The sequence below is a fragment of the Rissa tridactyla genome, chromosome 3 (assembly GCF_028500815.1).
Source record: "Rissa tridactyla isolate bRisTri1 chromosome 3, bRisTri1.patW.cur.20221130, whole genome shotgun sequence".
NCBI lineage: Eukaryota > Metazoa > Chordata > Aves > Charadriiformes > Laridae > Rissa > Rissa tridactyla.
Genome location: NC_071468.1, coordinates 92,192,650 through 92,217,040, shown reverse-complemented (window position 1 = coordinate 92,217,040; position 24,391 = coordinate 92,192,650). Strand labels below are relative to the sequence as shown.

The 24,391-nt window shown below is 40.0% G+C and overlaps 1 protein-coding gene across 3 annotated transcripts in view; it reads right to left on the bottom strand.

Moving 5' to 3' along the window:
- Window positions 1-24,391, bottom strand: part of FILIP1 (filamin A interacting protein 1) — a 110,259-nt gene that overhangs the window by 66,232 nt on the left and 19,636 nt on the right. For 2 of the 3 annotated variants that reach the window (XM_054194827.1, XM_054194829.1), the window contains exon 2: window positions 14,430-14,569. The exons of the other annotated variant lie outside the window; for it this stretch is intronic. The gene's annotated coding sequence lies outside the window, so the exon portion shown is untranslated. The remainder of the gene's footprint in view (window positions 1-14,429; window positions 14,570-24,391) is intronic. 3 annotated transcript variants of the gene reach the window in all.

The following is a 24,391-nucleotide window of genomic DNA, read 5'->3' as shown; positions in this document are numbered from 1 at the left end:
CTGAATGCCATTCAGCAATATCAGGTTAAACCATTTGCCCTTATCTTCAAATCTTTTCACATGTTTTCTCTTTCTTACCCATCAGCCCTTTTCAAGTTGTCATCCACACAACACAGTCTACTAAAATTAGCTTAATCTGCCTGTCTGGTTTTTTGTCCTATGCGTATCTCCCACCTTTCTTCCCCCTTGACCCTGCAGATTGGCCAGGGAGGTTGCTAGCCCTTAAAATCCCATTTACCCTCTAAGGTCTCGTCCTGTGTCACTGATTAACAATGACACAGAAGACAGGATGGGTTCCTGAGTGTGTATTTCATTACTTATCATTATTAAACAGGTGTGCATAGGAAACTCAGGCATGTTTATATATGGATCCATATTACTACCTCTCACCTTGTTATCCTGTCACCTTCCTATGTTATGTTGAAGTAGGTCTTTGTAATTATTTTCAGTGTTTAACTGTAGAAGACCTTGATTGTTATTTGCAATCAAGATATTTGTCATACACAATACAAAAGCAATAGTAAATTTAGGCTTGGTTCAGGGCCAAACTCAGATGTAAAAAGTAAGTTGGTCTCCTAAAAATTAGATATTCTTCATCCCACCTGAAATTGCTTGTATAACAGACAAGGGAACCCATCAGGAGTTTATGTTGCCTTACTCCAATTTACTTTTGTATAAGGTCATATTTTCTGGTACCTTATTTTTTTACTTAAATCCACTTTACCCAAGATAGTCTAAGAATACTAGAAAGCAAGATCTGCACAGAGAAATATCTTGCTTTAGATCAACTACAATTGGAACACAGACTGAAGAAAGCTGAAGAAGGGTCTGTATGTCTGAAACTTGCCCAGGTTTTATATCAATAGATCTAATGAATAATACTCCACTGCTTCCAAATCATACCTCTCACTGAAATTCATCTCTGGATTTAGTTTGCAGCTTGTTCATTAGTCAAACAGATGCTTCTAACATCACTAACATCATATACTTTTCTGATAAGGATCTCAGAGTAGCAATTTGCTCATGATGGGGCAAAACATAAAAAACATTGACTAATCAGCTTGTCTAATGTAACACTGGGCCTGCTATGGTTTGCTACTTACTTGACTCAAGCCAGTGTTATAAATCTCTTGCTCACATTAGCCTTGCATTTTGGTAGTTTCACACTCAGCAGGAAGATTTTCTTTTTATTATCATTGGTTACTCATGTCTTAACTTCATTAATTCAGTGGAATTGGTCCAGAAGCATAAATGGGGAGAGAATTAGACCTGATGTTTTCGAGTGAGAGAGTTTCACGATGAGATTCCTTGCATTTTAAGTCTGCTCCTATCCAAACAATATGTGATACAGGTATACAATGGCCTTTAACTTCCTGAATGTTTATGCAGTGTGTTTTTCATCAAACAGTTTGGATTAAACACATGAATTACACTTTCTAAAAACAGATCACCATTATAAGCATGAACAATACCTGAGAACCTCAGGAAATCTTTTAGGTCTCAGGTTTGTAATGGAAAAATAAACATTGTACTATGTTTCCTCTCAGATAGGGCTTTTCAATTTGTTTAACTTTAATGGGATTTAAACTTTCCAACCATGCTTCCTCTCAGGAGAGAGCACTTGGGATTCAATCTGTCTCTATTTTCTAAGTGTTTCCTTCTGAGTCCCTGTGGGTCACAGCCTCCAGCCACTTTCATCTCTAAACCAAACCTGTTTTTCATGGCTTAGAGTGAATGGTTTAATGGCTCTAGAACATCCTACATGTTTTAAGAATAAATATTGCAAGTCTGTCTTACATATGCTTTCCAGTGGAAAACAGATTATTACATTACAGTGTATTCTGCTTAGTAACATGCTGCGTTAGTGATTTCTCTGTAGTAAGATGACTCAACCGTTAGACCTGAAGGTGCACAATTAATTTTAAATTTAACTCACGACTAGTTGAGACACATCATCCACCTCAAGCATTGCATAATCAACCAGATGCACTTAGCTGGATATGTTAGACTTCACGAAAGGTGGTGTGTCACACTGTCACATCATAACTCATGACAGCCACTTTGAACCATCTGTCCCTGTGGGAGCTGAGATAACAATTCATGAAGCCATGTAGAGGCTAAGTAGCTGACTATAGGTTTATAAGCATGCTAACAGAGAAATAAGGAATGCATCTTTAAAGTGTGCTATTACTTGGTGTAAATCCATATAGGTCCACAAAGGACAGATGCAAATTATATCTTTTTTTAAATTCATTTATACAGCAGCAGAATAGCTTAATCAATTGATCTGGAGTTTTGTATCAACTAGCTAATTAGAATATGATTGTCACTAAAGGAAGTCAGACTTGGCCTTTTTTAAAATTTCTTTAGCACTTGTAGATTTATTTTGCAGCAAGTCTTACATCACAGTAAGTGTGGCAGACAATCTGTCACTCTCGGGGGCATTGCCCCTAACAACATTTCTTTGTGTAAAAGCCTGCCAAAATCAGTGTAATACTAACACCTACTCTGTCTTTGGTTACGATGTTGATACTTTTCCAACATGTTATCCAAATGCAAAGGTGTTGTGTGATGGAGCCAGAGATGCAGGTGAACCCAGGCTTCAATGGTGACAGAAAGGGACAAAGTTTTGATATTCACACAGCAATTGCCAAGGAGTTTAAGGGCCAAAATCAACGGCATGATCCAGCTGTTGTGCAGTGCTCTAGGAATACAAAGCAGCTGTAAGAATGACTGAGTTTTAATTAGAGCAGCATGAAGTAGCCAGAACATACCAGTGATCTTGGCTGAAATACTGTGTGCTGGAAAGGAGTGCTTAGTATTATCATTTTGGACATCCGTCTGTATTTCTGATGGCATCATGATAAAGAAGAAAAGTTTCTGACCAGCTGCACGACATTATTTCGGTATGTAAATACCAAAATCCTAAAACTTTGCCTATCTGTTGTTTCACCAGGGCTCCAAAATTGATTCTGGGGACACTGCCGGTCTAACACTGGTAACAAATGTCCTTCTGCTGTCTGCCCTGATCACGCCTCTATATATTACAGCATTTCTGATCTGCTGAAGGGATTGTGTTCCCTGAAGAAATAGCTGGTATGATTTATAATGACTTTAGCATTTAATATTGAACTCTACTGTGTTTTTTTTCCCACTCCTCATCATATTGCATATTAAACTGGAAATCTTTCCTAACAGTCTCTAGACAAACAAGAAGTCTTTATACGATCAGTCACCTGGCTACTCGTTTTAATATGTGCTCACAGCATTGGTACTTGGCATGGGAACTCTTCAGCCTCTCCTCTGTTTCACTCGTCTGTTAAGCTTTAAGGACAAAGGACAAATGCTATGATTATTTACTTGAGTCTGTATTGTTGTTCTGGGCATGGGTCCTTCGCTTTTCACAAGTTAGCAATCCACATAAGATTTTATGAAATAACCTTTATGTTAGTTTTAGTGACATCAGGAGGAAATCTGTAAGGAATTTGCTGAGTAGGATGTCAGGAGAGGACAGACTGGATGCTGTTCCAAACCTTTCCCCTGTCGATGGCAATTTGTTCTCTCTGTAGCTCTTGAAATGACAGGTTAGATTAGGCTCTGTTACTAGTGTTATTAGAATCAGATAATGCAAAAGGGTTCTTTGAACTTAACATGTAGTCCCTCCTGCTAATTAGACATGCTGATTTTGGCTCGTAGTACTTTCCTTTAAAATAATAATAATAATAATAATAGTAATATTATAATACACGCACACAAAAAAAGTTGATTTACAGCCATGATATGGTTGTTGCCTTTGGCTAAAAATTTGTAGTCTGGAGTTCAGTTGCAGATCTAACTGATTAAGATATCACATGAAAATGCTGGGTTTCTGACAGGCTAACAATGTATTGTAGGGTCTGTGCAATTGGGTTATTAGTGAGCCAAAACTGGAATTGTTTCTCAGCTGTGGTGATGGGAACTGAATCTTTCAGAGGCTCCCCTGCGTAGGCATTTGGAATGGAGCAAAGCGCTGTGCAGAAGTGCCTGGTACACATGGGAGATTGCTGAGAACTCAGGCACTGAGGAAGCCAAATCTCTGCCCAGTGATTAACAATCAATGTATAGCACAGGACTTAAAAAGAAGTTAAAAAATATTCAGAATGGGGACCAAATCATCTAAAACCTCCATCAGATCTGAAACATCCATAAATGAAGAGGAGAGCAGGAAAATTTTCTAAATAGTATCAGTCTGTATATGCAAGTAGTAGATACCAACAAAAAAAACCCACCAAACAAAAATGCAAAAAAGATGACACCTTCTCAGATGTCAGGAAGAGAGGAAGACAGGGAGACTAAATTGACCTTGTTTGTTTAAAAGTCCTCGGCAAGACCACCTCAGATGGGGATGGATGGCTTTAGCCCCAAGGGATCTGGGTAGCCAGAACCAAGGCTACGTGGCCTCAGTGTGTGGCTTTCACAGGACAAACATGTAGACATGCAAGTGTTCACACCACCTCAAAGGCTGATTAAAATTAATAGTTTTATTACTAGTCATTCCAGGCTGTTTTCCTGGGGTCTGCAAATGCTTGTTATTATTGTTTTGTCTGACTTGAAGAAATAAAAAGGAATGACACTACCAAGAGGTTGTCATAGGACCAGGTAAGACCTAATGGCTGCATTGTGCAGAGCTGCGTGCTGAGCAATGCTGCCCAGTTGGACTTAGATGCTGCTGCATGAAGCAGACATGCGTCAGACTTCGGACTGCGTGATAGCTGAACAACACCATGCCAAGGGAACGCAGACCTCATTCTTGGTTTTCCTTTTGCAGATGACTCCAGTGTTTGTTTCAGTCATGCTGGTCAGAGGAGAGTGCTAAACCAAATGACTAATACAGTGAAGAACAGAACAAATAGCAAACCCTTAGCAATTCTGGAGTTTCCTGAATTTCTACACATTCACGCCTAGAGCACTAATCCATTGTGCTCTCTAACCCTCCCCCAGTCTCTTGCCCTCATATGTATCACAACTTATCTACAAGAGCAAACAAAGAAAGGTCTTTGTTCCTTCTGACAGTATTATACATTACTCTTGTGCTTTTGTGAGAGCCTGTGTTAGCTGCTTGCCCTTGTTGTTGGACTATTTGCACGGAGGTATGGATACTTAATGAATCAGGACAATTCTCTACTCAGTAAACAGCTCAAATAACCAAGCCACAGGGCTGTGATTCTTATACAGACTAGGAAAAGACTTGCGGCTAGCCTAGGTACGTAACACCACAGCTGCCTTCCGTCCTTTCAGCTGGTCTGCTTGCTGCGCTAGTAAAGCATTTGTTACACAGGTGTTAGGAGGAGCAATGCCCAAGCACGTGTGCTGAGCCTCGTGTGCTGAAGAAGAAACGTTCATGTCATCCTGTTGACTCTGCCTCCGTAGCAGGGTTTGCACCATCTGTATTGGGAGTGCTGCTCCATGGGCTCCCTCCCACCCTGTAAGCCCTGTCCCAGATGCAGCGGATTGGGCTGGTCCCTGGGCTGCACCATCCGCCTGTGCTCAAGTGAGGGGGAGAGGCCATGGCATTGCTCGGAGGAGCCTGGGCAGAAAGGAGATACTGCCCCATGGCAGATGGGTGTCGCAGTGCCTCCCTCATTTTGTCACACCATACATACGAGTCTCATTGGTGGAAGAAACTTGAGTCTTTTTAATTATGAGACAGGAGAATTTGCCCCTGTTAAGGGTCTCTGAAAAAAATGTGGTGACTGTTTTAGATGCAGGACAAGGATTGTTTTCTTCTATCCAGTCATCGCTATCTCATTATTCCCTAATCTATTTGGTGAATAGAACTTTTCTTTTTATGCTGCTTGCAAATAGTGTAGAAAAGTAGCAAAGTTACAGCAGACACACTCATTGACGTACAGCATGAGAATCAGGAAAGCCTTTTTGCTTTATCAAAGATTTATTTTATAGCTTCTAAAATTGATTCTTGTAACAGTGGATTGTAGTAGCACATGGATTATATTCACCAAGGATTATACGAACAATAGTTCCTTTGCTTGAAAAAAGAAATGAGAGGAATAAGCATAAATGTATTCTCAAGAAGAAAAGAAAAAGATTTCTGAAAATGCCACATCCAGGAGCCATTCTGAATAGGTATAATCTGCTTGAAAGCAGAAAAGGATTTCACAAGACTAAAAGAGGAAACCCAGCCATCACTAAGGCAGATTTATACCACTTTAACACCATTTTCTTAATTCCAAGATAAACTCTTCTCTGGCTAAATTATGGCCGAGGTTTACAAAGAACAGAGTTTATGCTGGTATAATTCCATTAATTTTGTCATTTTCAGGAAAACTTGTGGTTTCAGCTGGAATACTTTTACTTGAGTAATGCATGCTGACCAACTAAGGAGTAACATAGACTTGTTTCACAAAGATTCATGTTTCCCAGGCTTCATCTGGAAAAACATCTTGGATGCATGAGGCATGAGGAATGATAAGCTATTAGATCATCATTCAGTCAAAAAAATAAACTTTTATATATCACTCTACCCGTGTTTTGATTACTGTGCTTCCCAGCTGCCAGAAAGTACAAACAGGAGTCACAGAGAAGAGACAGCTCAAGTAGCTGACACCACTAGACAAACATGCCGCTAGGTCTGACGAGGGTTTAGATATTTATTCTCTGGAGTCACTATCTGGCTGAAAGGGACTGGCCAGGAGCAAGATAGGTGGCAACAGTGCCAACTGCCTGCGGTGGCGCCTTTCTGGCACGTTTCAGCTGAGCTGGGAGACATGGAAGTAGGTTGGTTCCTATTCATCCCTCTTCCCACCCTGTTTCCAGCCCACTGGAGGGTTCTGTGCCCAGGACCGCCCCTGATTTGAAGGAAAAGCATGAATCCTTGGAGGAAAGAAATGCCCCTGATTGCTGGGGCTGTGTACCTTGCACCTGATGGAGTCTGTCTCAAGACACAGCCACCCCTTGAGAGCTGGATGAGCACTGTGCCCTATCAAGATTCTTCACATATTGCTTTACAGCCTTCTGCCCTTTTGAGATACGCCATTTCAATTGAAAACCAAACTGTGAACTTCACATGAAGATAAAGACAGCAATGTCACCATTAGTTTCAGTCCAAACCCACTAAACATTTGTTTTATCACCTGACAGCCAGAATGTGCCTGCAAAATCGTAAGAGGTGATGCGGATTAGCTGGCCTACCAAAGATTTTTCACTCCCGCAGATGGGTAATCTTTGGTGTTAAGTAAGCATTAGTTATTTCTTTTTGTTGACAGCACAGAAGCAAGCTGATAACCTGCAAGATTAAATATGTTATGGACTTATGAACCACGCTGTATCTCTCGTAAGTAGTTTCTGAAGACCACTGCTCCTATAGCAATGCATTTTCTGCTTCCAAGATGGCAGGAAAATTCTGAAAGCAGCAACAGACAGGAGCAGGCTGATAACCATCACAGCTCTTGCCTTCGAGTCCCTTGTCTCTGTCCTTACAGTGACCAACCGAAAATACCTAAAAGTGGTATGTAATTGGGGGAACAAAGTATATAAAGTAAAATCATTCCATGGTCCCTGCAATCCTACTTTAACCTCAGAATGAATCATGAGGCAAACAGGGGAAAAAAGAAAAAAAAAAAAGAGGAAACTAACTCTTATTATTACCTTTCTACAAAATCTATTTCAACTTTTCACTTTGAAATTTATTTTTTTTTTTAATTAACTTGGATTTTAACAAGTGTGAGCCAAGACAAAAAGCTAAATGTCCCAAAAGCAAACTTAAACCTTTGGGTAGAGGGAAGTATTTTGCTGTCGTTCGCTCACCTGACGTGAATCGCGAATCCTGTACTTTTTTGCACAGCTCTGATTTTACTGAAACCAGTAAATGACCACGGCTACATTTTACATTTGACTAATTTATCCTTCTTTTATTTTACAAAAATATCAAAAAATAATCACAGTGTAGATACCCTTACAGATTTTATCGAAAAGGGAAAAAAAATTATACAGAGGACCTGTGTCATCTACAAATATTGTCTCCAAGAGACAACGGTGTAAAAACACATCTGCAGCATCTCAAATTTCAGCTGTCAACCAAAGCAGGGAGCAAGTTCCAAATCTCTCTCAGTGACTCCTTTGTAGGAAGTTTCAGTTGTTGATAGACAGAGTACCAGCTTGCACATGAATGCCTGGTCGTTTGGTAAGAGGTGAATTTAACCCCCTCTGTTAGACTGGGCTGTCTTCCACCTCCCAAAAGGTTCCTCCTCTGTGAAGTTTAACTGGTTTCAAAACAAGGAGTTAAAAATAGTCTCTGATACTAAATGTGCCCTTGAGTTTCACTATCAGTTTTGGTGGTTTTAAAATAATATCTTTCCAGTTGGGAAAAAAAAAAAAGAAAGATAATTTTCTGGCTACACATACACTGAAGATTAACCATGTCCAGGATTGCTCTCTCACTGTGAGGCCAGCTGTCCTGGAAAATCCTTCAGGCTCTTAAGCCCTCTTAGCATCCATAACATGCTGGCTGCATCCACACTGCCCACTGGGAATTGCTCCTAGCCCATGCTGACTCCCGAAACACGCTCTTAAATGGTTTGGGAGTGTGTTAAGTGGCCTGGCCAAAAGTGTGCCGGGGACCACTCCAACAGTTTAATAAGAGTACAGACATTCACCTTCAAGTATCCGTGCTCAAGCCCTGGGACTGTTTAACTCACAGCCTTCCTTTCCACAGCCTTCTCCTTTACAAACAAAGGAAATGGAAAACTAATCAGCCATGCAAAGGGAAAGTGCAACTCACCATAAATACACGGTCTGCAGAGAGAAAATAAGTGGAGGGTGGTGGGAAAACAGAAAAGAATCCGTATTTTTTCAAATAAGTTAGGTCAAGGCACGCAGAAGTGTATTACTTATTGTAGAGGCACATTTTTAAGTTGCTATTGAAAGATGGTCTGGAGGTGGAACAGTTCATCAGGGCTCAGGAAGAGTCAGTGCAGCTGAAGCAGAGAGAGAGGTTGCACAACATCCCGAAGCCACACCAGCCTTCTCCTGGCTTTTTTTTCTGCGCTCAGTGGCACAAACTTTGAGCTCTTCTGCTTCATGTCACTGATAAGAGGACTAGCACTGGGAGGCTCCAGCATGGTCCTTGCATTATTCAAAGCCCTGGCCTTCACTTCCTTAGTATTTGAGTATTTGTAAAGAGGTAAAAGGAAAGGAGAGTCTTACTTCATTCCTTGGCAGTGCCAGCCCAGTGACTGTCATTATTTCCCCAGTAATCCTGCAGGCTTTCCACTGACTTCAGAACTTGTGGCAAAGTCAGTAAAGAAGTAAATGTTAGCCTAACTGATTTAAATAAAACCAATGCCTCACACTGACAGGAAGCAGCACAAAAACCTGCAGATACCTCACCTGGGCATTGAAAATAGCTTTCATCTATAGAAACCATATTTACGTGCCTCTTCTAATGTCTTAGTTTCAAAATCCCTAGACGATTTCACTTGAAAAGAATGAAGTTAAAGAGTTATCCTGCATCTACAGGTTGAGCTGGTTTTGATCACTATTTGAACAGTCTGTCAATGGTAATCTGCTCAAATCTTCACATGGCTTTTTAGCGCAGAGCGAAAAGTTAGGCTAAGCTGAAAACATGACATAGCTACTTCGAATAGGGAAGGAAGAGGGAAGGAAGAAGCAAATAAATATCTCTGTATGGGCTTGGTCTCGCATTAACATAACTAAAATTACCTGCTGCCAGATTATCTGTGAGTTCTTAAAATCCAATTTCAACAGGGATAAAATCTAAGTGAATTGTGTCTGTCTTGTTGCAACTAGCCAAACACCCTACCTTACTTAACTTTTTTTAAAAGGTTGCATTTTGGTTTTTTTCCACAAGGATAGAGTAAAAAATTCTTAGCTGCTTTTCTTAGAGAGTAATTTCAGTTCAGAGCCATGGAAAGATATTTAAAAGACACCTACAAATGGAGTGGGTGTTTTACAAGCCTAGATGAAGATAAAATCATCTGCACTGGCACAAATTCACACTGTTCAGCTTTAAGTATCTCACTTGTGTGACTGAGCTAGGAGTTTAGGTTTCATCCATAATTTGCAATGTCTTTGAAATGGAGCCCGAGGTCTCTAAGGCTATGTTAAGACTTCAGGCTTGTCCTCGTCCTCTGTCATGCAGCTCCAGTGACCACTGCTGAAGCCCACCATGGCTCCTGTCTATCAGAGAAGGCAACCCCTGATTTTCTTTCCATGGAAAAAGGTGCTGGGCAGAGGGCGGTGTTGCTCCAGCCTCCCCCTCGTGAGAGGACATGGCTGGAGGACACTGCTGCCTCCTGCCCCCGGGATGTGCTGGAAGGTCTCAGTTGTGCCCCTCTGAGCCACCACTGACCTCTCTGAAGGGGCTGTGCCCCTAATTTGGGCACATCAGTAAGCTGACTGATAAACTGGCGCTGGAACCACAAATGCATCATCACAAAGGCCGAATTTGCTGTTGGGTGGGGAGGCAATAGCAGGTATTTGACACCTCATTATCAGCATCTGACATGCAGCGCCACATTTGGTGGCAAATGTTAGGACATGACAGAGGCTGTGGGACTGTGGCCACCCCTCACAGTCCCTCTGATAACCAGCCCTGCCAACTTTGTGTTAATGAAGTCATCAACTCAAGTGGCTTGTGCTGCTGGGATGGATTTTCTACAAGGCATCAGTACACAGACCACTGCTGCAGGGACACTTCTGTTCAAGAGGAGCAAAGAACCCACTACTTCTAAAAAGTACTGAAAAGAATCAAAAGCTCACCCTTACTGAGCTACCTAACTGGGAAATGAGCTCATTTGACTCTCCAGCCACAATTCCTTGTGCTGAACTCTCTTTCTTGGGAGGGAAAAGAGGGGGGAATTCAGCCATTATTGCCCAAAACAAGTAATTTAAGAAACAGCAATAAACACTGGATCTATGTCAGCTTTCTTTTGGTTAAAGCAAGTGAAACTGGAGACTCATTTTTAATAATTAAAGTAAATATGAAAAATAATTAATAATAACATTTTCAAGTTCCTATTTCCTATGAGAAAGTGGACGACAGAAAAGCAATGCGGGTCTCAGCATTGCTGAAGGGAATTGATGGGTGCCTATAAATATTAAGGCATCGCTGTGTGTCTCAACACAAATTTAAAAGACTGATTTGACTTTTCACAATAATGCCCAAAAGTTTAGTCATCATCCAGAAAAAAAAGAGAGGCATACGCAGTTGGTATATGATTGGTAAATCAGGTAAGAAATTGGGTAAGAAAGCAGCATATAGAGAAATGACAGTTTCTCTTTATTTAGTGAAAAACTGTCTGACCCAGCAGTTATGTAATGTCTCAGCATTACTTATTTGTTTACTTAAATATTTTTCATCTGCCTTCAAGGAAGTTTAGGTGACTGAGAAATTACTTTGGGCTGCTTCTCCTGGGCATGTGTGGCGGACCCATGGCCTTGGCAAGGACATGCCGCGGTCGCTGTTGGCAGCTCCGACACATCTTGGCTCCACAGGAACAAGCTGCCCAGGCAGCTGCTTTCCTAAGCGTAAATGCTGGTTATGGTCAAAGCCTAATCTTTTGTCCTGTGTCTGAATTGCTCAAAATGATACTGTTATTGCTTTTTAGCTTCTCATTTGTTGTTTGGGAAGAGCAAGATTAAGCAGTTTTCCTCCTGAGAGGATGCAAATTGATTTCTTGTCATATTAAGGTGCTATGTTTAGTTATCTTAAGAAACAAGATGTAACAGAAAGTATTCTGACGTGCTCATTTCACATTTTGCATGCTGTTTTACTCACTATTCCCCAGTGAGAATAAACCTCACTTGGGTTTCTATCCCTAGTAACAATGTCTAAGTGAGCCTTGAGGGAACTCTTTCCTCTTAAAATTCACTGCATTGCCCACAGATAAGAGCTTTTCCCTATCTGTATTTGTCCACTTGCACACTGCAGGAATTTCAGAGGTGGAGGAGTTTTTTTCAGACTTGCCCAGCTGAAGGTTAAAGGGGAGCACTCCAGTAACTAACCCAATAGCTAACTGGAAAGCACAGCTGTCCAGAAAAAGCAAGCCCAGACTAGTCAGCTGAGCCTCCCCTGTATATATATTGAGAATACTTCACAAGGCTTTCGGAAAAGTCAGGACAAAGTCCTCACATTGAATAACTATTTCCTTACTAAATTATTAAGAATATTTTATGTCTTTAAACGTGAAAGAGTCTGCTAAACTAAATGTAATTTGAGGAATATATACATTTGTTTATCACTAAAATATTTAGCAGCTAGGAAACTGAATTAAACATCAATTCGTATTCATTTCCGTTCAGTTACACTTTTGGATTTTCTTTTATCAGCACAGTGCTTTGGATTTGTATATCACTGTCTTAGAGAAATTATTAAACTCAGTCAAAACCCCCCAAAAATATTTGCCTCCATGTTAAGTTCTGTAACTCATTTAATCAAAGTTAATTTCAAAATCTGGTATCCTGCTATATCTTTCAAATTAATCCTGTTCAACATCATTGAGTGTATGTCAAACAAACAGCATAAATTAAAAAATAAAAATAAAAATCAGTCAGCAGTTTGTCAGTCGATTCTAGGACTGCAAAACTGACCTGGTATGAAATGGCCATATTTAGAAAAAATCTGTACAGCTGGGAGTTTGCCATGTGCTTGACCTAAGGTAGCTGTCATGCTTGCAAAAAAAGATCTTTATTATACTTGTACTTACTAATACAAATGTTATTACTTTTTGGCATCAAGAAAAACCAAAAGCCTGTATGGATAAAAGCTTAGCAGCACATGTTGGCATGATAGCGTGGCTCGGCTGTAGCACCAGCCTTCCAGGCACCAGAAATCACCTGGCCATACCCCACGGAAAGCAGCAAACACAGACTATTCCACAAACCCGGGACTTGTTGAAATAAGCCTATGGGTCAAAGACAAAAGATTATAATTAGAGGGATAGGAAAGTCTGGAAAATAAAAATACTGTCAGAACCCAGCATTTAGCATTATGGAACAGACATCATGAACTGGTGTGCCAGCAGCAGGCTTAGCTCCCCTGCCCTCTGCTCAGCCAGGGTATGAAGTAATGTTGCGCAAACAATTTCTGTAGGTAGCCAAATACATGACATTATCTCTATTTAAGTAAGCAAAAACAAGGCTGGAGAGTTACGTACAAATACTTGTCACTGACTGATCTCTAATACACTGAAGATGTATTTCTAGAAAGGAAAAAACCCAGAATTGTTCTTCCTATTGTATCTTCAAAAAAGCTGAAAAGTGCAATTCTATTAGGCTTTCCCAAACCTCAGAGAAACTTTTCCAAATGCCTATAAAGGTGGAGGATTAAATAGTTTGTTGAAGTAATGTAACAGTCATTGAACTTCATAACACTATATATTTTTAAATAAAAAAGAAAATACTGTGGATTTTTTTTTAATTTGGTTTAAAAATTCCATAACTAGAAACACATCATTAGCAATTTGTATTCACATCAACTTTGTATCAGAGAAAAAAACAGTTTTGTTCTTGTAACATTGTTAGGCAAAATAGTAACTATACAAATTTAAGAAAAAAACCACCTTATTTATGCCAAGTTAATGGAAATTAGCATTATGAATGACAATTTAAGGAGGATTAGATGATGTATTGCAGGTTTCAACCATCTAAAAATAGAAAAGCTATACAAGCCATAAAAATTGCACAATGTACAACTTTCAGTTCCAGGAAGATTGTGTTTGCAATCCTTGACTACAAATGGAGTTGCTTTCTGACTGTTGACATAGATCTTCTGAGGCCATAATTAATATAGAAAATCCCAAGCTTTCCAAATGAGTCAGACATTTAAATATATTATATGATATTGGGCTTGAAGTTGTGAATTTTTTATAAAATCAGTTAATGAGTGCCTTCCAGTTTTTGAGCTGGGTTCACCATTTCAAAGTATGTTCCAGCACCATGAGGCATTTTAAAACTGGAAATAAAGATTACTATATAACCAATGTGAAACCAGCAATGGGTCTTTTAAAAGACAGGCAAAATACCAGGCAAATATTGTGAGACACCCAGTATGGTCATAAGAGTCAGCGCTGAAGAGTTCCTCATTACGCTAACTCATTAACTCAGGATGCTTATTATTAACCCATCATGCTAAAAAATTTCAGGGAAAATAATGAACATTCAGGATGTCCTTGGTAATCCCCAACAGTCCCTGAGGGCTTTGACAGCTCTGCAATTCAGATGAGCCTTTGAAAGACACGACATGACATAAGTCATTTTGGTCACCTCCTGGAGCCGACATCTGCAGAAGCTCAAGCATTGCTTTCCAGCCATGCTATTGCAACAGCATCTCCTGAATGTTATTAATTTAGGAGCTCAGCTCCACCTGGAAGCTCCTACGTGTCATCCAGACAGACCATGGTGTGGAGTAATACCTGTGTCGAGGGATGCTTCCAGAGCGGGGCTTCACTAGAATCTAGGTCCGGAGGGGGGAGGAGGGAGTCGAGGATGGAGGTGTCCCTGTGCCATCACTCCGCTGCTCCCACCTGAGGCTGACTGGGATCCCTGCTGCTCCCTAGAGAAAAGATAAGGCTCAGGGTCTGCCCACAAGTGCAAAGTGAGAAGCAGCATGTTCTGCTTGCTCTGCCTGCCAGCCAGCAGGCCAGCTAGAAAACACAGACTTCCAGACTTAAAGTGGCTTGAAAATGCTTGTATTTTTTAATTTAGAGATTTCCATTGATTTTATCCATGTGCCTCCAAAGCCATGACAGAGTACAGCAACCTGAAGAATTCAGAATACACTAGGCAACGTGCTTGCCATTATGATACAGTATACAAACCCAGAGGTGGTAAAACCTCACGCTCCTGCTGCCTCCTAAGAGCGGGTACCACAAGATGCAGCTTTCTGCAATAATTTATCAATTAACACCAAATAACCCCCTCCATACAAAAAAAAAGCAGCCATAACGAGGGAAGAAAAAAGCCAGTAGGTAATGCACTGGGTTCCTCATTGAGTAGGAGTAGTTCTGTAGATTATGTGCAATGCAACGAAATGCAATGTAATGCTGAAAAGACAGCAGAGAAGTAACATGTCCAGCTTGGCCCACGTGGTCTGCAGACTTTGAGCTGCTCAGTGAGAATGCACGACTCCCTTGGCTGGTCACGCTGGGATATCTGCAGCACAGCAAGAGCTGCAGACCAGTTTCTTTCAAAGCCCACAACGCAAACAAAGGAAGGCTGGAGACATGGTGACAACTCCAAACACCATGGAGATATAGAAGACATGGAGGGAATTGGGAGCATTGCTACTGGAAAGCTGGGGACATTGCAGGGCATATGATGAGGAAGAGAGCCCTAACACTGGAGGGAGGCAAGGTCTCGTGCTGATAAAAGCTCATTCGTGCATTTGATTAGTTTGCATAAATGAACCGAATTTAAATCCACCTTGTGGAGTCCCTGAATTCTGCCCTGACCTTCTCAACTGTGCAGCACAGTTACAGTATAAGTAGAGTTTCGTAGGTTGAACTCACTTCAAAGACAGCATGGAAAGATCAGAGCCAATAGGTCTGAGCAGTGATGTGTCCAGGCAGGCTCAGGGGCAGGACTGTGGTGCCAGAGAGCTCCTGATGACTGTGAGACCATAGAGGTCTTTCCTTTGGCAAAACACTTGGTCAAGGATAACATGGTGTTCTGGAAAACCGTGATTTTTTAAAAGAAAACAGTAACAATTTTGTTCAGTTCAACAGACTGACTGTTATTTAAATCGTTTATATAGTTCTCCTAATAACAATGTAGTCATACTAGGGACATTACCATTTAAGGAATAAAGCAGGACTACTACAGTGTCTAAGTTAATAGCAGTTAGAACAGTGTATGACACGTTTCACCATTATTTCTTAACAAACTGTATGTGAATTCTTGCAAAATAGTAAATACCAACTAGCTATTTGTACATTTTTTTTGTCCTTGCTCTGAATTGAAAGAACAAGATTTATTGGATTGTGAACACCACAAAGATAGATACAGTAATGAAATCTTAACCAGCTGTAATCACAGTTAAATTGGCTTTATAGGAAAAAAACCCAGATTTTACTGATAAATACTTCAATTTTATTGAAAATTTGTTTAGAAAACTTCAGTCCTGAACAGATAGTTCTAGGAGAAAATTGAGCAGTTATCCATCTATTTGTTTGTTTATTAATCGCAAAAACCATTTCCTACAAGTGTAAGAATTCAGGTTATCACACTGTTATACCCACAAGCTCTGAATCGCATCTGGCACGATAGTTTACATGAAGCAAAGAAGAGATAATTTTGTATGAGGCACATGGGATTTACAGAAATTAATTCTTTGCCCTACAAAACGTTTGTCCTTCAAAAAAGTCTGTAAGAGTGTTCTCATTAATTTGAACAGAGGAAGGATCAAGACTATTGTTTTTAAAAGTTAATATGCAACTATGTAGAGTCAATAAAAGAAAGTGAGCCATGTTTTTGCAATGAAGAACTTAATTTTCAGTGCAATTCACAAAGTATAAGAAATAAAAAATAGTTTTCTGTCAGTCACCTCATACTAATTATTAAGATTACAAAAATGGTGGACCAAGGCTTAATGGGTCAAATTCTGACCTCATTTGTCTTGATTTTTCTGAGTTTACAAATGTTACTCTGGATTTTCAACAATCTAAACGAGATTAAAATATGATGCACTGAATGCAAAAAAAGTGGTGTTCATGATTTGCAGAAACCTTGTTCACAGGAGATGTCGTGTAAAAATAGGCCCTTAAGAGTACTTTCCCTCCACTATATATTGTTTTAAAGTCATCTTACAAGTGTAGTAACCACAGCTAAATCTTCCCAAGAGAAGACATCCTGGAACACAGTCAGGACTTGAGTAATTTATATCTTCTGATGTTTTACAAAGTAGCAGGATAAAGGTAGATGTTTTACACTACTCTGGAAAACATTTTTTTTCATTAAACTTTAAAATATCTTGAGATAATATTTATGCCTATACATATCTTATTCTCCATTTTAACTAAGTGATGCCACAGTAAATATGGTGAGTAAAAGAAACAGTCAGGATGAACACCACTGCGTTTAATTAAAATACTCTCCACTATACAACATTGTGTTGTACCAAAAAGCCCATGGGATTTTGTGACTGATTTGAACAAGGCTGGTATTTCACTCCCAGCCATCACACGGGTACATCAAAAATGCTCCTAACCACCGTTAGGCTAATGAAAGAAGCAGGTTTGCTTGCAGGCTTTCCCTCACTGGCATTTTTAATGTAACAGGGCTACAATTCCATCACAGCCCTTTGCACAGCAGGATGCTTCTTGGGCTCTTTTTTCCATGCCAGTTGTTGAGAGCTTTAATCACATACACTAAATAGAATCATTTTTGTTTGTTACTCTCAGTGCAGTAATAAAAAGCTATTGATTCTCTGTAGATCTGTTTTGAAGAAAGCCTCTCGGCTTTTCTCATTCACATAAACATGCCCCCTTTCCCCAGATGCACCATGGATCATCGAATCAAACTAAGCAGAAGGAAAGCTGAAGTTTTTCTTTGGCAGGTTGGCCAAGATACCCTAACAACATCTTTGATGAAAAGTCCCCATCTTCCCATTGATCTATGAGCCACAGTTCCCAGGACCCTCAAAGGAACAGCCAGGGAAAGCAAAGAGCTTTCAAAGCTGCTTTTCGCTCCTTTGCAGCTCCAAGCCTCAGCTGTCATGCTGGGGATGGTACAACGAAGTCCTTCTGGTCGGGCAGTGTGGTGGGGCACTGTGAAGGTCTGGCTATGCAGAGTTAGTCAGAATACGACACAAACTGAAGCTGATTTTGGCAAGCACCCTACACCCCACCGACATCGGCTGGAGAAGGCTTCGGGATGCACAAAGGGGCACCTACTTCCCACAGCCCACAGACCACCATGGGGGCAGACAGCATGTGATGGCTTTCACTATCAAATCAACTATTTTGATAATCAGAAATGTTCATTACAATTACGGTTCCATTTAATTTATTGTCAGGGCCCTTAGGACAATATCCTATTGGGCCCTGACAATGGTATCCCATGTCAGCCCTGCCAAGGGCCATCAGCCCGTGCCCCAGCATCACCGCAGTAGGGCCAGTCTCCAGCTCCCCACAGCCCTGCCCTGCCTGGCCATGGGCCCCACCGAGCCAGGCCCACTCGTGGGCCCATGGCCCATCCCAGCCTCGCGCCATCCCCAGGGAAGTGCCTGATGCTCAGTGCTGGCACTGCCACCAGCCCACTAGTCCCCATGGGGATTCCCCCTGCTCTTAGTCCCCAGGGAGCAGCCACCCATGTAGTGCCCTGACATACATTTCCTTGTGTATTTAATTACTTGTAACCACGGTTGGGATTCCCCTTTGCTTTTGCTTAAGAAATTGCTTGTATTTTAAAAGCTTTTCATTTTCCTTGATCTTCATATGTGCATGTACCAGATAAATTTGTGCTTCTCTCCTACAGCGTATTACAAAAGGTCTTTTTTCCTTATTACAGAAGACAGAGAAAAGCGAAAAAGACATGTGTGTTTATTCCCCAGAAAAGAAGGATTGTAGAAAAACAAATGCTCCCCCACCAATGTTCTCCTTCACACTAACAGAGGCATCCTACACTCCAGTGATTGTGGCCCCACGCGCTGGGATGGCAGGCTCAGCATGACTGGGAAAATGTTTCTGTATAAAGCTCCCCTTGCAACTTGATTAAACTATTGACTTAATAAGGTTTAAAATTAAAACAGCCAAAAAAAGATTGCTGTCACAGTATTAACAGCTGGGAGTCATGAGTTTCCTGGAGTTTTCCAAGAAGCTATGGCACAAGAGACCACAGGATACTCGATTTGACCAAAATATCCATTTCTCTGTGGTCCTGGAAGGTGATGGGATCAGTTGTCCCCACATTCTCTTCTTTTTTCCAGTGGCTCATACCTACAGGAGCACTCTGCAGAGCTAACTCCAGGGAACTAACCCCTTGAATCCTGCCATTGAAATTTCTTAAAGAACAACATGTGAATGCAATTGTGGCTTCTCCAGGAAAGATTGATCACATACCATACAGTGTTCATAGGAATTTTCTCCATCATTGCTGTCAAACAAACTTTCAAAATGCCAGACCTGTTTGTTCAATGATTGCTGTCACAAATCTAATCAATTGCATACTGTGCTGACTGAAGGTATTAACCAAATAATAATTTTCATTGATTTCCCAGCTTTTGATTAAAACCCTAAAACCTTTCATATTTCAATTTCAATCAACAACTTAGAAAAAAAACACACTATTATTTCTAATAAAGATCCTCTTAGAAGATTTCAAAACCTTTACTCAACCTCCTAAATATTTGGCACAGCACATCCTTGCAAGCCTGAAATTATTACTCTGTTTGCTATGGTTTCTTTTATTATGCTATTATAGAAGGCTGTTGTACTTTGTCATTTGTAGCACATTACCTCAGACTTGTTCAGGTACAAAGATGGACTTGTAGGATGATCAGGGGAATAGAGAACCTATCACATGAGAAAACAGAATGAAGAGCTTGGCTTGTTTAGTTTAGCAAAATTAAGGCTGTTAAGGGATCCAGTTGCTGTCTATAAATATATCATGGAGGTAAACATCAGGAAGATGGGAGAGTCATTTAAACTAAATGACAATGTTGGCAAAGGAACCCATCGGCACAGACTGGCCAGAATTTAATCTATGCTAAAACCCACAAACAGATTCTGGCTTGGAGTAATGAGATTTGGGAACAATTTTTCAGTTGGAGTAACAGCAGCAAAAATCCTAACTGCACTCACAGTGGAACTTCATAAGTTTATGAAGGGGATTATAAAATGGGATTGCAATATTAGGACAACAGATTTGATGACTCATTAGATCCTTTACGGTCCTGTGTTCCTCCATAGAGCTATAGTATATCATGCAGATTCTGTAACCTTCAACCATGCATGCCTCAGAACAAGATATGCCAGCATCCTTTATGTGCTTCAAGCTATTTAAAACCAAATCAAAACAAAACAAAACAAAACTCCCAACCAAATAGTTCAGTTTAGTAAGTGTGTTTGTTCAGGGTAGTGGTAAAACTTAAATAATTTTCTCTCCAACAATGACAATAAACTCAATATAACCCAAATGTACTACAAAATAAATATCTTTTACATTCAGTTGTCCATCACTGAAATTCCTAAGATTATTGATAATTAGTTCTACTTGTCCTCTAGCACTGTTTAAGTTTTATTACAAATTTAATACAACATTTTATCCATGAGTTTAAAACCTTTGCAGCTGAAGTTCAACTGTTATTTATGGTATTTTGCTCTGAGCTATAAATTAATTAAGGACAAGTACATTTTTGTGCTAATGCATTTTATGTTGGAGGGTATCCAAAAGATATAGCCAAAGGAACAGAATTATGATTGTTTCTCATTTACTTTGGGTTAGCATGGGTTATACATGTGAGAGGAAAGACATTTTGTTAAAAACAGAACCATCCATTTTTGGAGTTACTTTTTGAACTTCATTTTTTTCATGTTTAAAAGATTGCTTATGCTGAGCTTGAAGTAAAACCCCATGAACTTCTACAAAGCAGAAAACTTCTTGGGTAAAAAAAAAGTTTGGAAAAAAAACTACTTTCATCAAAAGCAGTAAAAAGTTTACATAAAAATCAGTCATTTACAAAAAGTATTTCTTTCTAAATGCACACACATTCACAGAGTTCCCCCAAATGGGACAAAACTATGGCCATGATGGAACTACCCATATTTTTACTTTCATGTAGCTCCTATTTGAAATTTTGATAGAAATAGCAGCATGCTATCTTCATATAAAGTGTACTAGCACAGTGAGGGCAAATTTTACTATGAAGATGCCCAAAACATTACTATAATATTGTATCTTATGGTAATTAATAGTATCTTAACTTGATTCACTCTACTCCCACCTAAGATGGCTTCATAAACCTAATATCAGTTTTGCTGGTTTTATTATTAGCAGTTCACTTCTTAGCCAGTTAAGTTAAAAATCTCTCACTGTTTTCTTGTGAACAATGCTAATTTCAGCTCTTCAGATTCAGCATACATGCTCAGGAAGAAAGGATCCAGTAGAATGGAAAACATCTCTCCATTGTCATCAGTTAACAGATGGCTTAGGACCGGAATTATTGACTTCTAACATCTTTTCCTCCCTTATATAAAATACTTTTGAGAGTTCTAAGCTTCTGGCTTCCATCAAACATGGTGAAAATCAAGCACCCATTTACATATGTTTGTCTACATAGCTTGGCATGTATTTTTTCATTTTAATTTTGTTGCCTTTTGCTTTTACCATATGCACATTCACTCATGCATTATGAAGGAGCATCCATCCATCTTCTCCAGCCTCTTCTTATTCAACATCCTTCCTTCATGCCTCCTTTACACTTTTTTCTCTCAACTAAGCAATCACAATTACACTTTTGACTGACAATGCCACTGATTTTCATCATAGCCTCTGATTCTATTCCCATTTTGTATTTTTAAGGATTCAGTCAGAAGAGAAATGCATTTTTCAAATTCCTGATTTACCTCAGCAGTCCACATGATGTATGTAAATCAAAACAGTCTCGTTTCCTCCTTAAACTGCTACTTTTCTCTCAAGCAAAAATAGTCCTTGATTTGAACAGAAACTGTCCATGTGCTCTGAACTCTTCAAATAGATCATGAATAAATGGGAACTGATGAGTTTTTGGAAGGCTGATGTTATGAAACATTTTTTCATACATGTCCTCGCTATTTTTAAAAGAAAACTTCATCCATATTCAAAAGAAAAGCTATATGCTGAATTTATACTTTCTGACACGAGATTCTGAATTTACGCATCAGTGATTCAAACATTTTTTTTTAGAATGTACTCCTTTGATTTGTCAAGATTTATTTGCCTTCAGACTGCTAATTCTTAACTTCTTCCTCCCACATTATAAGTAACATAAATCACTGTGTCACCTACTAATTTAAAGCATGATGTCCAATCTCTTTTCCACCACTTTATAGTAAATATAGCAATGTAGTTCTAAAACAGTAACATGCTGAATTATGTTAATCTTCATTTGAAAATTTACAGATTATTCTTAAAGGCTCGTGCAAAAAACCCCAAGGTGGCTAGGCACTTTCTGCTTTTTTTCAATGCTTAATAGGTGCTTTGCTGTGTAAATAGACGGATTTCGCCAATTCATAAATTAAATAATCTCCATGTCCTGTGAAAGTGGTCACTACTCTGCATTGATTTAGACAAGATAAATTAAGCATGGCGCTACACTCAGCAAGCACTGATCAAAATGCAACACTTAAATGAGCTTGTGTGACGGCAGGCCAGGTTGGTACTAAACCGGAGCCTGTATTTTCTCATGACTTCTCTGCTGTTTATATGGAATAAATTAGTGGTTGCGGTGAGATTCCTAACAGACGCTTATTCACATAACAAAAGCACCATGGTATCTTGCATGCAGATCCTACACAGAGCTGCCAAACACTGACAAGGAAAAGATCATGAGCTTGTTCCACAAGTGAGTCAAAAAAGAAGTGTTGGCACCCTGAAAGGTGCCTGAGAAAATCCTAATGGGCCACATCATTGTTTCATTCAGGTTTGTTTATCAGATACAAGACACGGCTTCACTAAGGAATCTCCAGCACTATAGGTTTTAAGTCTCCATTATGACTGGCATAAGTACATTAGAGCCTCCCTGAGGACTGCTGGTTTCTGTGCTCCTCTGAAATATCACAGGGAAACAGTCTTGGGATGGCCAGAAAGTTTATGGTTCTAATTCTAGATCTAGATCCCTGGGCAAGAATTTCCTGTGCAGGTTTTTTATTCTTTGGCTGTGAGAGGCAAACCTATTCTAAAGAATCTCCCGGAGTTATCAGATCATTTCTGTGCATCGTGGCAGCCAGAGAGCATTTGCCTTCACCCTTCCTTGCTCATCGGCAGGCCAGGGAACTGGGCTCTGCAAGGGTCTGGAGTTGGCTACCTCCCATCCTGGCTGTGTGTGGGAAGGAAGCCAGGAAGGTGGGTGACTTTGACATCTCTCAAATCCATAGAATTCTAGTAGAAACCTAGTCTACGCTCCTGTCATGTCCTGGCACCTGCCTTCTTTGGCTGGTTATTTTCGCTTTACACGGACTTTGAAGCAGTCTCCACTGACAAACAGAATGGGGTGGTTCTTCGCACACCAAACAGCAGAGCCACAGAACGTCTCGTCTGTGGATGCAGAAGTTAACATAGCTTGGAGGGAGACAGTAGAAATACTTGGAAGAAATACTCACTTATGGCTGTTAAGCAGATAAACCACATCAGTTTCAGGCAATCTCTTAAATTGAAAATAGCTGGAGGCAGGGAGAACGCTCAGAGGAAATTTCAAATCCTTGCCCTGCACTTGCTCTCCCTGGCTATCTGCTTTTGGCTGCTGGTTTGTGTCTTGCTTGGTTTGTTTGCTTTCCCAGAGCAGAGCATGCATGCAGTCCCCAGCTGCCACAAATTATGCTGTGGAGTTCCCTGCAGTTGACTGAATTACAGGGGTTGGCACAGAGAGAGGGCAAGGCTTAAACCTCACCTTGGGAAAACTCATCAGTGGCTTACTACTAATTTAGTAAAGTTTCCTTTTTTCATCTGATTGCTTATGACAGAACATGGATCTAAAACTGAAGGACTGGATGCTCAGCTATTTTAAATTACTATGGCTTGGCTGCGGCCCTTGAAAGCAGGCTTCTTTATCCGACTGTAGTTCTGACATGAAAAATGTACTGTTATCTCACTGAGGATGCTTTTATTGAATAGTTTTGAATGCACACGCTATGAACCCTTTATTGTCTGAATGCAAAAGATTTCTATTTTTAGAAGAAAAAATGTAATTCATACCCTGCAACAACACAACCTATCTGTATCCTCAGCTAATGTACACAAAAGTCATAATGTCTCTCGGCAGGTGCTCTGGAACTGGCTTATGTTAGTCCTAAACTACAAAAATTTGTTGTCATTACTGAGCAGTTCAAATGAGAAAGCTGTTCTTGCAAAACATTTTTTGTTAAATAAACAGTATTTAATGGGCCTAAAAAGAAGAACAGAGCAGCAGGGAACTGCAAAATGTTATATCAAAAGCACATGCCACACCTGTAAATTAAATCCAAAATCAACTGTTCTGGTGGGCAGAAAGAAGGGCAGAGCATGCTGTTTGTCACTGGGCATGCGAATGAGTTGCATGCCATGGCTCAGATATCACAGCACTCTTTTCAGTAATATTTTTAAGCTTTCGGTAATGCCTCAAGCACCTAAAATTAAAGGTGAATATCTTGAATAGCAAGGGTCTGAATCTTACATATATTTAGAGACTGGTGCTGCTTAACAT